Here is an 11,350-nt window from a genome sequence, read left to right on the forward strand (position 1 = left end):
TTCTTTTGAAGAACCAACTCTTGGCTTCATTGATTTTTTTGTACCATTCTCTTAGTCTCCATTGCATTGATTTCTCCTCTGATCTTTATAATTTCCTCCCTTGTATGAGCTCTGGGGTTGTCCTGTTCTTCTTTTTCTAGGAGCTTGGGGTTCAACATCAGGTTGTTTAATTGGGCTTGTTCTGTTTTCCTAATATGCATATTCACTGCTATGGATGTCCCTCATGAGACTGCTTTCATTGTGTCCCATAGATTCCAATATGTTGTATTGTCATTGTCATTTAGTTGAAGGAACTGTCTGATTTTTTCTTTAATTTCCTCTGTGACCCACTGGTTATTCAGAAGTGTGTTGTTAAATTTCCACATGTATATGAAATTTTTCAAGTTTCTTTTGCTATGTTTCTCCAATTTCACTGCACTATGGTCTGATAATATACAGGGGACAACTTCAACTCCTTTGCACTTACTTAAACATGTTCTATGTGTGAGTATGTGGTCTATTTTTGAGGATGAACCATGTGCAGCTGAGAAGAATGTGTATTCCGATTTTGTGGGGTGGAAGACTCTGTAAACATCTGTTAAGTTCATTTGTTCAAGAGTTCGATTGAGTTCTAGTATTTCATTACTTATTTTTAGTCTAGTTGATCTATCTATTTGTGACAGTGGGGTGTTGAGCTTCCTCCACTTTGCGAGTGGCGTGGTGCCATCCTGGAATCTTCTCCTGTGGCAGAAGATGTGGTAAGGTGAATGGAACACATTCTCTTTTTTCCTCTGAGCAGTTCTGAGCCATTTTGGAAGCATCCCATTAACTGTGAGCATAGGTACAGTGACCCGGAAGCCCCTTCCACTATGGGAGCAGCGTGGTGTCAGCCCAGAATCCTCCCCATGGCAGGAGATATGGTGTGGATTGAGTACATTCTCTTTTTTCCTGTATGTGGTTTTGAGCTATTTCAGAAGCATCCTATTAGCTAGGAATGGCCGAATGATGGCCCAGAGGCCGCATACATTATGGGAGTGGAGTGGCACCACCCCAGACTCAACCTCCATGGCAGGAGATATAGTACAGTGGACAGAAAGCATTCTCATTTCTGATGAGGGTTCTGAGCCATTTCCTGGGCATCATATTAGCTGTGAGCATTGGAATGACAGGCCTGATCCACCTCCATTATGGGAGCAGCATAGTGCCAGCCCAGAATCCTCCCCCGTGGCAGGAGATGTGGTAACGTGTATCAAATGCATTCTCTTTTATCCTTTGTGGGGTTCTGAGCCATTTTGGAAGCATCCTGTTAGCTGTGAGCATCTCCTCAGTGGCACATAACCTGCCTCCAGTTTGGGAGCAGACTGGTGCTATCCCGAAATATCCTGTGGCAGGAGATGTGATAAGGTGGATCTAACGCATTATCATTTTTCCTGTGAGTGGTTCTGAGCCATTTCAGGAGCATCCCATTAGCTTTGAGCATTGGTAAGTTGGCCCAGAAGCTGCCTCCACTATGGGACCGGGGTGGTGCCAGGGCAGAATGTGCCCCTGTGGGAGGAGGTGGGGTAAGCTAGATCGAATGCATTCTCTTTTTCCCTGTGAGTGGTTCTGAGTCTTTTTGAAGTATCTAATTAGCTGGGAGCGGGCTTATGGCAAACTAGAATGTGCCTCCATTATGGGAGCAGTGTGGTGCCAGCCCAGGATCCTCCGCTATGGCAGGAAATGTGGCAAGGTAGATCGAACCCATTCTCTTATTTTCTGTGAGTGGTTCTGAGCCATTTCAGATGCAGATGCATCCCATTAGCTGGGAGTGGCTGTATGGTGGTCTGGAAGAGGACTGCATTACAGGAGAGTCATGATGCCATCTGGAAATATTCCCCCAAGGAAGGAGATGTGGGAAGGTGAATGGAACGCATTCTCTTTTTCCCTGTGAGTTATTTTGAGCCATTTCAGAAGCAACTAATTAGCTGTGATCAAAGGTACAGTGGCCCAGAAGCCGCCTCCACTATGGGAGCGCATAGTGCCATGCCAGAATCCTCCTGCATGGCAGGAAATTTGGTAAGGTAGATCGAATGCATTCTCTTTTTTCATGTGAGTGGTTCTGAGCCATTTTGGAAGCATCCCATTAGCTGGGAGCGGCTATATGGTGGCCCGGAATCCATCTCCACTACAGGAGCAGCGTTTTGCCATTCCAAAATATTCCCCTGTGCCAGGAGATGTGGTAAGTTAGATTGAAAGCAATATTTTTTTCCTGTTAGTGGTTCTGAGCCATTTCAGAAGCATCCAATTAGCTGGGAGTGGCCTTATGGCAACCTGGAATGTGCCTCCATTACTGGAGCATGGTTGTGGCAGCACAGAATCCTCCTCTGTTGCATTAAATGTGGTAAGGTACATGGAATGCATTCTCTTTTTTCCTGTGAGCGTTTCTGAGACATTTTGGAAGAATCCAATTAGCTGTGAGCACCAATACGGTGGCCTGGAATCTGCCTCCACTATGGGACTGGCATGGTGCCATGCCAGAATCCTCCCCCATGGCAGAAAATGTGGTAAGGTAGATCTAACGCATTCTCTTTTTTCCTGTGAGTGGTTCTGATCCATTTTAGTAGCATCCAATTAGCTGAGAGCAGCCATACAATGGCCCGGAAGCCCACTCCAATACGGGAGTGGCATGGTGCCATCCTGAAATATACCCTCGTGGCAGGAGATGTGGTAAGTTGGATCGAACACATTCTCATTTTTCCTGTATGCAGTTCTGAGCCATTTCTGAAGCATCCCATTAGCTGGGAGGGGCAATAGCATGGCCAGGATTCAACCTCCACTACAGGAGGGGCACGGTGCCATCCAGAAATATTCCCCCATGGCAGGAGATGTGGTAAGGTGGATGTAACACATTCTCTTTTATCCTGTGAGTAGTTCTGAGCCACTTTGGAAGCATCCCATTAGCTGTGAGCATTGGTTCGGTGGGCCAGAAGATGCCTCCACTGTGGGAGCAGCATAGTGCCATGCCAAATCCTCCCCCATATCAGGAAATTTGGTAAGGTATATAGGACACATTCTCATTTTTCCTGTGAGCTGTTCTGAGCCATTTTGGGAGCATCCCATTACCTGGGAGAGGCAGTGTGTTGGCCCAGAAGCCCCCTCCACTATGGGAGTGGCGTGGTGCCATTCCAAAATATTCACTCATGGAAAGAACTGTGCTAAGGTGGATCGAATGCACTCTCTTTTCTCCTGTGAGTGGTTCTGAGCCATATCAGAAGCTTCCCATTAGCTGTGAGAATACATATGGTGGTCCAGAATCCACCTCCACTAGGGGAGTGGCATGATGCCATGGTAGAATCCTCCCCCATGGCAGGAAATTTGGTAAGGTAGATCTAATGCATTCTCTTTTTTTCCTGTGAGGGGTTTTGAGACATTTTGGGAGCATCCCATTTGCTGGGAGTGTCCATATGGTCACCTGGATGCCCCCTGCCCTAAGGGAGCAGCATGGTGCCATCCAGAAATATACCCCCATTGCAGGACATGTGGGAAGGTGGACCAAACACATTCTCATTTTTCCTGTATGCAGTTCTGAGACATTTAGGAAGCATCCCATTAGCTGGGAGCTTCTGTACAGTGGGCTGGAAGCTACCTCCACTATGGGAGTGGTGTGGTGACAGGCCAGAATCCTCCCCTGTGGCAGGAGATGTCATAAGGTAGATCGAATGCAATCTTTTTTTCCTTTGAGTGGTTCTGAGCCATTTTGGAGGCATCCAATTACCTGGGAGTGGGCATACCCTGACCTGGAAGCCACCTCCAGTAGAGGAGCGGGGTGGTGCCATCCCAAAATATTTCCCCATGTGAGGGGATGTGATAAGTTAGATCCAACACAATATCTTTTTTCATGTGAGCGGTTTTGAGCCATTACCCAAGCATTAAATTAGGTGGGAGCAGCCTTATGTTAACCCGGATAGCACCTCCATTACAGGAGCAGGGTGGTGCAAACCCAGAATCCTCCCCTCTGTCAGAAAATTTCCTAAGGTAGATCACTCACATTCTCTTTTTTCCTGTGAGTGGTTCTGCACCATTTTGGGTGCATCCCATTAGCTTGGAGCGGCTGTACAGAGGCCTGGAATCCCCCTCCCCTATGGGATCGGCATAGTGCCATCCTGAAATATTCCCCCGTGGCAAGAGATGTGGTAAGGTGGATGGAACACATTTCCTTTCTTCATGTGAGCGGTTCTGAGCCATTTCGGAAGCATCCCATTAGATGGGAGCGGCCGAACTTCGGCCCAGGAACCAACTCCAATATTAGACCAGCGTTGTGACATCCTGAAATACTTCCCTGTTGCAGGAGATGTGGTAAGGTGGATGGAACAAATTCTCTTTTTTCCTGTGAGTGTTTCTGAGCCATTTTGGAAGCATCTGATTAGCTGTGATCATTGGTATGGTGGCCCAGAAGCCACCTCAAATATTGGAGTGGCATGGTGCCATGCCAAATGCTCCCTCATGGCAGGATATTTGGTAAGGTAGATGGAACACATTCCCTTTTTTCTTGTGAGCCATTCTGATCCATTTCAGAAGCATCACATTACCTGGGAGTGGCTGTACAGTGGCCCAAAATCCCCCTCCACTATGGGAGTGGCATGGTGCCATCTTGAAATATTCTCCCATGGCAAGAGATGTGGTAACATGAATCGAACACCTTCTCTTTATTCCTGTGATATTTTCTGAGCCATTTTGGAAGCATCCCATTAGCTGTGAGCTGGTATACAGTGGCCAGGAAGCCGCCTCCACTCTGGGAGCAGCATTGTGCCATCCCCAAATATTTCCCCATGGCAGGAGATGTGATAAGGTGGATGGAACACATTCTCTTTTTTCCTGTGAGTGGTTCTGAACCATTTTGGAAGCATTCCATTAGCTGCAAACGGTCGTCCAGTGGCACAGAATCAGCCTCCACTACTGGAGTGGGGTAGTGTGAGGCCATAATCCTCCCCCATGGCATGAGATGTGGTATGACAGATTGAACGCAATCTCTTCTTCTTGTGATAGGTTATAAAAAATTTTGGAAGCATCCTGTTATCTGGGAGAGGCCATATGGTGGCCTGGAATCTACCTTCACTCCTGGTGTTGGGTAATGCCTGGCCAGAATCCTCTCCCTTGGCGGGAGATGTGGTATGGCAGATTGAACACAAGCTCTTTTTTCCTGTGATATTTTTCTGAGCCATTTCTGAAGCATCCCATTAGCTGGGAGTGGCCATACAGTGGCCAGGAAGCCACCTCCACACTCTTACTGGCATTTTGCCATACCAAAATATTCCCCCTTGGCAGGAGATGTGCTATGTTCATTGGAACGCATTTTCTTTATTCCTCTGAGCTGTTCAGAGCCATTTCAGAATTCCATTAGCTTGGAGCAGACATACAGTGGACTGGAATTCGTCTCCACTATGGGAGCAGTGTGGTGCCCTGCTAGAATCCTTCCCGAGGGCAGGAGATGTGGTATTACAGATTGAACAAAATCTCATTTTCCTGTAATTGGTTCTGAGCCATTTTGGGAGCATCCCATTACCTGGCAGCGATTGTACCATGGCCTGGAATCTGCCTCCACTAAGGGAGCAGCATGGTCCCAGGACAGAATCCTCCCCTGTGACAGGAGATGTGGTATGGTATATTGAACACAATCTCTTTTTACTGTGAGTGGTTCTGAGCCATTTCAGAAGAAATCCATTACCTGAGAGCAGCAGTATGGTTGCCAGGAAGCCACCTCCACTAAGGGAGCAGCATTGTGGCATCCCAAAATATTCCCAGGTGGCAGTAGATGTGGTAAGATGGATGGAAGACATTCTCTTTTTTCCTGTGAGTGGTTCTGAGCCATTTCAGAAGCATCCCATTAGCTGTGCTCATCAATACCTTGGCCCAGAGTCTGCCTCAAGTATGGGAGCAGCATAGTGCCATGCCCAAATCTACCCCCATTGCAGCAATTTGGTAACATAGAATGAATGCATTCTCTTTTTTCCTGTGAGCTGTTCTGAGCCATTTTGGAAGCTACCTATTAGCTAGGAGTTGTGGTTTGGTGGCCAGGAAGATGTCTCCACTTCGGGAGCAGCATTGTGTCATCCCAAAATAATCCCCCATGGCAGGAGTTGTTTTAAGGTGGACTGTACACATTCTCTTTTCTCTTGTGAGTGGTTCTGAACCATTTCAGAAGCATCACATTTAGAGTGAGCAGCCATATGGTGTCCTGGAATCCACCTCCAGTACTGAAGTGGGGTAATGCCAGGCCAGAATCCTCCACTTTAGCAGGAGATGTGCTGTTACAGATCGAATGCAATCTCTTTTTTCCTGTTATTTGTTCTGAGAAATTTCAGAAGCATCCCTTTAGCTGGGAGTGACTGTATTTTGGCCAGGAAGCTGCCTCCTCTATGGGAGCACAATTCTGGGATCCCAAAATATTCCCCGTGGCAGGTGATGTGGTAATGTGGATGGAACACATCCTCTTTTTTTCTGTGAGTGGTTCTGAGCCATTACAGAAGCATCCTGTTAGCTCTGATCAGTGGTATCTTGGCCCAGCATCTGCCTCCACTATGGGAGTGGCATGGTGCCTTGCCAGAATCCTCCCCCATTGCAGGAAATTTGGTAAAGTAGAATTAATGCATTCTCTTTTTTCCTGTGAGTAGTTCTGAGCCATTTCAGAAGCATCCCATTAGGTGGAAGTGATCAGATGGTGGACCAGAATCCACCTCCACTACTGAAGCAGGGTAGTGCCAGGACAGAATCCTCCCCTGTGGCAGGAGATATGGTATCACAGATCTAATGTTATATCTGTTTTCCTGTGATTCGTTCTGAGAAACTTTGGAAGCATCCCTTTAGCTGATGGTGGCCATATTGTGGCCAGGAAGCCGCCTCTTCTATGGGAGCTGCATTGTGCCATCCCAAAATATTCCCCATCATAGGAGATGTGGTAAGGTGGATGGAATGCATTCTCTTTTCCTATGAGTGGTTCTGAACCATTTCAGAAGCATCCCATTTGCTGGGAGTGGTCATACGGTGGCCTGGAAGCTGCCTCCACTATGGAAGTGGAGTGGTGAAAAGCCAGAATCCTCTGCTGTGGCAGGAGATGTGGTAAGGTAGGTTGAATGCAATCTCTTTTTTTACTGTGAACTGTTCTGAACCATTTCAAAAGCATCCAATTAGCTGGGATTGGATGTACTTGGGCCAGGAAGCCACCTCCAATGCTGGAGCAGGGTAGTGCTAGGCCAGAATCCTCTGCCATGGCAGGAGATGTGGTATAGCAGATCAAAAGCTTTCTCATTTTTCCTCTGAGAGGTTCTGAGTCATTTCAGAAGCATCCCGTTAGCTATGATTATCAGTACCTTGGCCTGGAGTCTGCCTCCAGTATGGCAGCTTCATGGTGCCATGCCCGAATCCACCCCTATTGCAGGAAATTTGGTAACATAGATCGAATGCATTCTCTTTTTTCCTGTGAGCAGTTCTGAGCCATTTCGGAAGCAACCTATTATCTGGGAGTGGTGGTTTGGTGGCCAGGAAGATGCCTCCACTTTGGGTGCAGCATTGTGCCATCCCAAAATAATCCCCTGTGGCAGGAGATGTTTTAAGGTGGACTGAGTGCATTCTCTTTTCTCTTGTGAATGGTTCTGAGCCATTTTGGAAGCATCAAATTTCCTGGGAGTGGCCTTATGGTGTTCCGGAATCCGCCTCCACTACTGGAGCAGGGTAGTGCCAGGCCAGAATCCTCCCCTGCTGCAGATGTTTTATCACAGATTGAATGCAATCTCTTTTTCCCTGTGAGCTGTTCTGAGCCATTTCAGAAGCATCCCATTAGCTGGGATCATCCAAAGGATGGCCTGGTATCTGCCTCCACTACTGGAGTGGGATAGTACCAGGCCAGAATCCTCTCCCATGGCAGGAGATGTGGTATGGCAGAAGGAACACTTTCTCTTTATTCCTGTGAGTGGTTCTGAGCCTTTTTGGAAGCATCCCCTTAGCTGTGATCATCAGTGCGTTGGCCCAGAGTCTGCCTCCACTACTGGAGCGGTATGGTGCCATGCTGGAAACCCCCATTGCAGTTAATTTGGTAAGGTAGATCGAACACATTCTCTTTTTTACTGAGTGGTTCTGAGCCATTTCAGAAGCAACCCATTAGCTGGGAGTGGGAGTAGGGTGGCCAGGAAGCCACCTCCACTATGGGAGAGGCATTGTGCCATCCCAAAATATTCCCCTGTGGCAAATGTGGTAATGTGGATGGAATGCATTCTTGTTTTTCCTGTGAGCAGTTCTGAGCCATTTTGGAAGCATCCCATTAGCTGGGAGCGGCTGGGAGGTGGCCTGGAAGCCGCCTCCACTAATGGAGCAGGGTAGGGCCAGGCCAGAATCCTCCCCCATGGCTGGAGTTGTGGTATGGCAGATGGAACGCAGTCTCTTTTTTCTTATGATGGTTTCTGAGCCATTTTGGAAGCATCCCGTTAGCTGGGAGTGGCCAAACAGGTGGCCCAGAATCTGCCTCCTCTATGGGAGTAGTGTGGTACCTTGCCAGAATCCTCCCCCTTGGCAGGAATGTGGCAAGGTAGATGGAACTGAATCTGTTTCTTCCTGTGAGTGGTTCTGAGCCATTTTGGAAGCAACCTATTAGCTGTGTCCAGTGGTATGGGGGACAGGAAGCCACTTCCACTAGGACATCAGCATTGTGCCATCCCAAAATATTCCCCCATGGCAGGACATGTGGTAAGGTGAATGGAATGCATTACCACTTTTTCTGTGAGCAGTTCTGAGCCTTTTCGGAAGCATCCCATTTCTGGGAGTGGCCATATGGTGGCCAGGAAGCCACCTCCACTTTGGGAGTGGAGTGGTGCCATGCCAGAATCCTCCACTGTGGCCGGAGATGTGGTAAAGTAGATCGAATGCAATCTATTTTTTACTGTGAGCTGTTCTGAGCCATTATGGAAGCATCCCATTAGCTGGCATCAGACATACGGTGGCCAGGAAGCTGCCTTGACTACTGGAACAGGGTATTGCCAGGCCAGAATACTCCGCCGTAGTAGGAGATGTGGTATGGCAGGTCAAAAGCTTTCTCTTTTTTCCTATGAGTGTTTCTGAGCCCTTTCAGAAGCATCCCATAAGCTGTGATCATCAGTAGGGTGGCCCGGAGTCTGCCTCCACTCTGGGAGCAGCATGGTGCCATGTCAGAATCCTCCCCCATTGCAAGAAATTTGGTAACATTGATCGAACACATTCTGTTTTTTCCTGTGAGTGGTTCTGAACCATTTTGGAAGCAACCCATTAGCTGGGAGTGGCAGTATGTTGGCCAGGAAGATGCCTCCACTGCAGTAGCGCCATTTTGCCATCCCAAAATATTCTCTCGTGGCAGGAGATGTAGTAAGGTGGATGGAACACATTCTCTTTTTTCCTGTGAGCTGTTCTGAGCCATTTGAGAAGCATCCTGTTATCTGTGATCATCGGTACTGTGGCCAGGTGTCTGCCTTCAATTTGGGAATGGCATGGTGCCATGCCAGAATCCTCCCCCATTACAGGAAATGTGGTAAGGCAGATTGAACGCATTGTCTTTTTCCTGTGAGCAGTTCTGAGCCATGTGAGAAGCAACCCTTTAGCTGGGAGTGGCAGAACGGTGGCCGGGAAGATGCCTCCACTTGGAGAGCATCATTGTGCCATTCCAAAATACTCCCCTGTAGCAGGAGATGTGGTAAGATGGATGGAACACATTCTCTTTTTTACTGTGTGTGGTTCTGAACCATTTTGGAAGCATCCAATTAGCTGAGAGTGGCTGTAAGGTGGCCTGAAGTCGGCTCCACTATGGGCGTGGAGTGATGCCTTGCCAGAATCCTCCCCTGTGGCAGGAGACGTGTTAAGGTAGATCGAATGAAATCTCTTTTTTACTGTGAGAGGTTCCGAGCCATTTCAGAAGCATCCCATTAAATGGGAGTGTCCATAATGTGGCCCAGAAACAGCCTCCAATAAGGTAGTGACATGGTGCCATCCCCAAATGTTCCCCCTTGCAGGAGATGTGGTAAGTTAGATAGAACACACTCTCTTTTTTACTTTGAGAGGTTCTGAGTCAATTTAGAAGCATCCCGTTAGCTCAGATCGGGCTTATGTCAAACTGGAAGGCAACTCCATTACAGGAGCAGTGTAGTGTCAGAACAGAAACCTCCTCTGTGGAGATGTGGTATCACAGATTGAAAACCAACTTATTATTCCTGTGACAGGTCCTGAGCAATTTTGGAAACAACCCGTTAGCTTGGAGTGGTGGTTCATTGGCCAGGGTGACGCTTCCACTTTGAGAGCAGAATTGTGCCATTTCAAAATACTCCCCCATGGTACGAGACCTGGTAAGGCGAAGGGAACTCATTCGGATTAGGGTAAGTTCATGGTGAGGGTTAAGGATAATGTAGAATTTCAAGTACCTGGGTACAGGAATTTGTTCCTGGTGCTTAGGGTTAGGTATAAGGTTAGTTTTGGGTTTAGGGTTCCATTTCATGTACCTGATATTTGGAGTGTGGGTATGATTTTGGGGGTTAGGGTTCTTCTTTTAGTAAGTGTCATGGATAGGGCTGAAATTGAGGTACCTGAAAATGACTTAGGGTTAGGGAAGGGTAAGTGTTAGGCTTAGGGTTAGGGTTAGGGTGATAGCATTGAAATTGAAATACCTGTGTCTTCAAGTGTGGGATGAAAAGTTAGTATTAGTGTAATTCATGATGAGGGTTAGGGATACTGTAGAATTTCAAGTACCTGTTTATTGGAATTTGGTCGTATTGCTTAGGGTTAGGGTTAGGGATAGGATTAGGTTTAGCTTTAGGATTCCAAAAAATGTACCTGACGTTTGGAGTGTGGGTAAGATTTTTAGGGTTACGGTTCTTATTTTCGTAATTGTCATGGATAGTGCTGAAATAGAGCTATGTGAAAATGGTTTAGGCTTATGGCAGTGTTAGGGTTAGGGGTCGGTTAAGGGTGATAGATAGCATTGATATTGAAATTCTTGTGTCTTCAAGTGTAGGTTGGAAAGATAGTAATAGCGTAAGTACATGGGGAGGCTGAGGGATAATGGAGAATTTCAAGTACCTGTGAATTGGAATTTGGTCCTGCTGCTTAGGGTTAGGGAAAGGACTAGGATTAGATTTAGGATTCCAATACATGCACCTGACGTTTGGAGTGTGTAGATGATTTTTCGGGTTAGGGTTCCTTTTTGTAAGTGTCATGGATAGTAGTGAAATAGAGGTACATGAAAATGACTAGGGTTAGGGAGGGTAAGGGTTTAGGGTAGGGTTTAGGTTATAAATAGCATGGAAATTGAAATGCCTGTGTCTTCAAGTGTGGGTTAGAAAATTAGTTTTAGTGTAAATTTATGGTGAGGGTTAGGGATAAT

Source organism: Heterocephalus glaber, unplaced genomic scaffold (assembly GCF_053883595.1).
Source record: "Heterocephalus glaber isolate CG9 unplaced genomic scaffold, H.glaber_assembly_v1.0 deba00001498, whole genome shotgun sequence".
Classification (NCBI taxonomy): Eukaryota; Metazoa; Chordata; class Mammalia; order Rodentia; family Bathyergidae; genus Heterocephalus; species Heterocephalus glaber.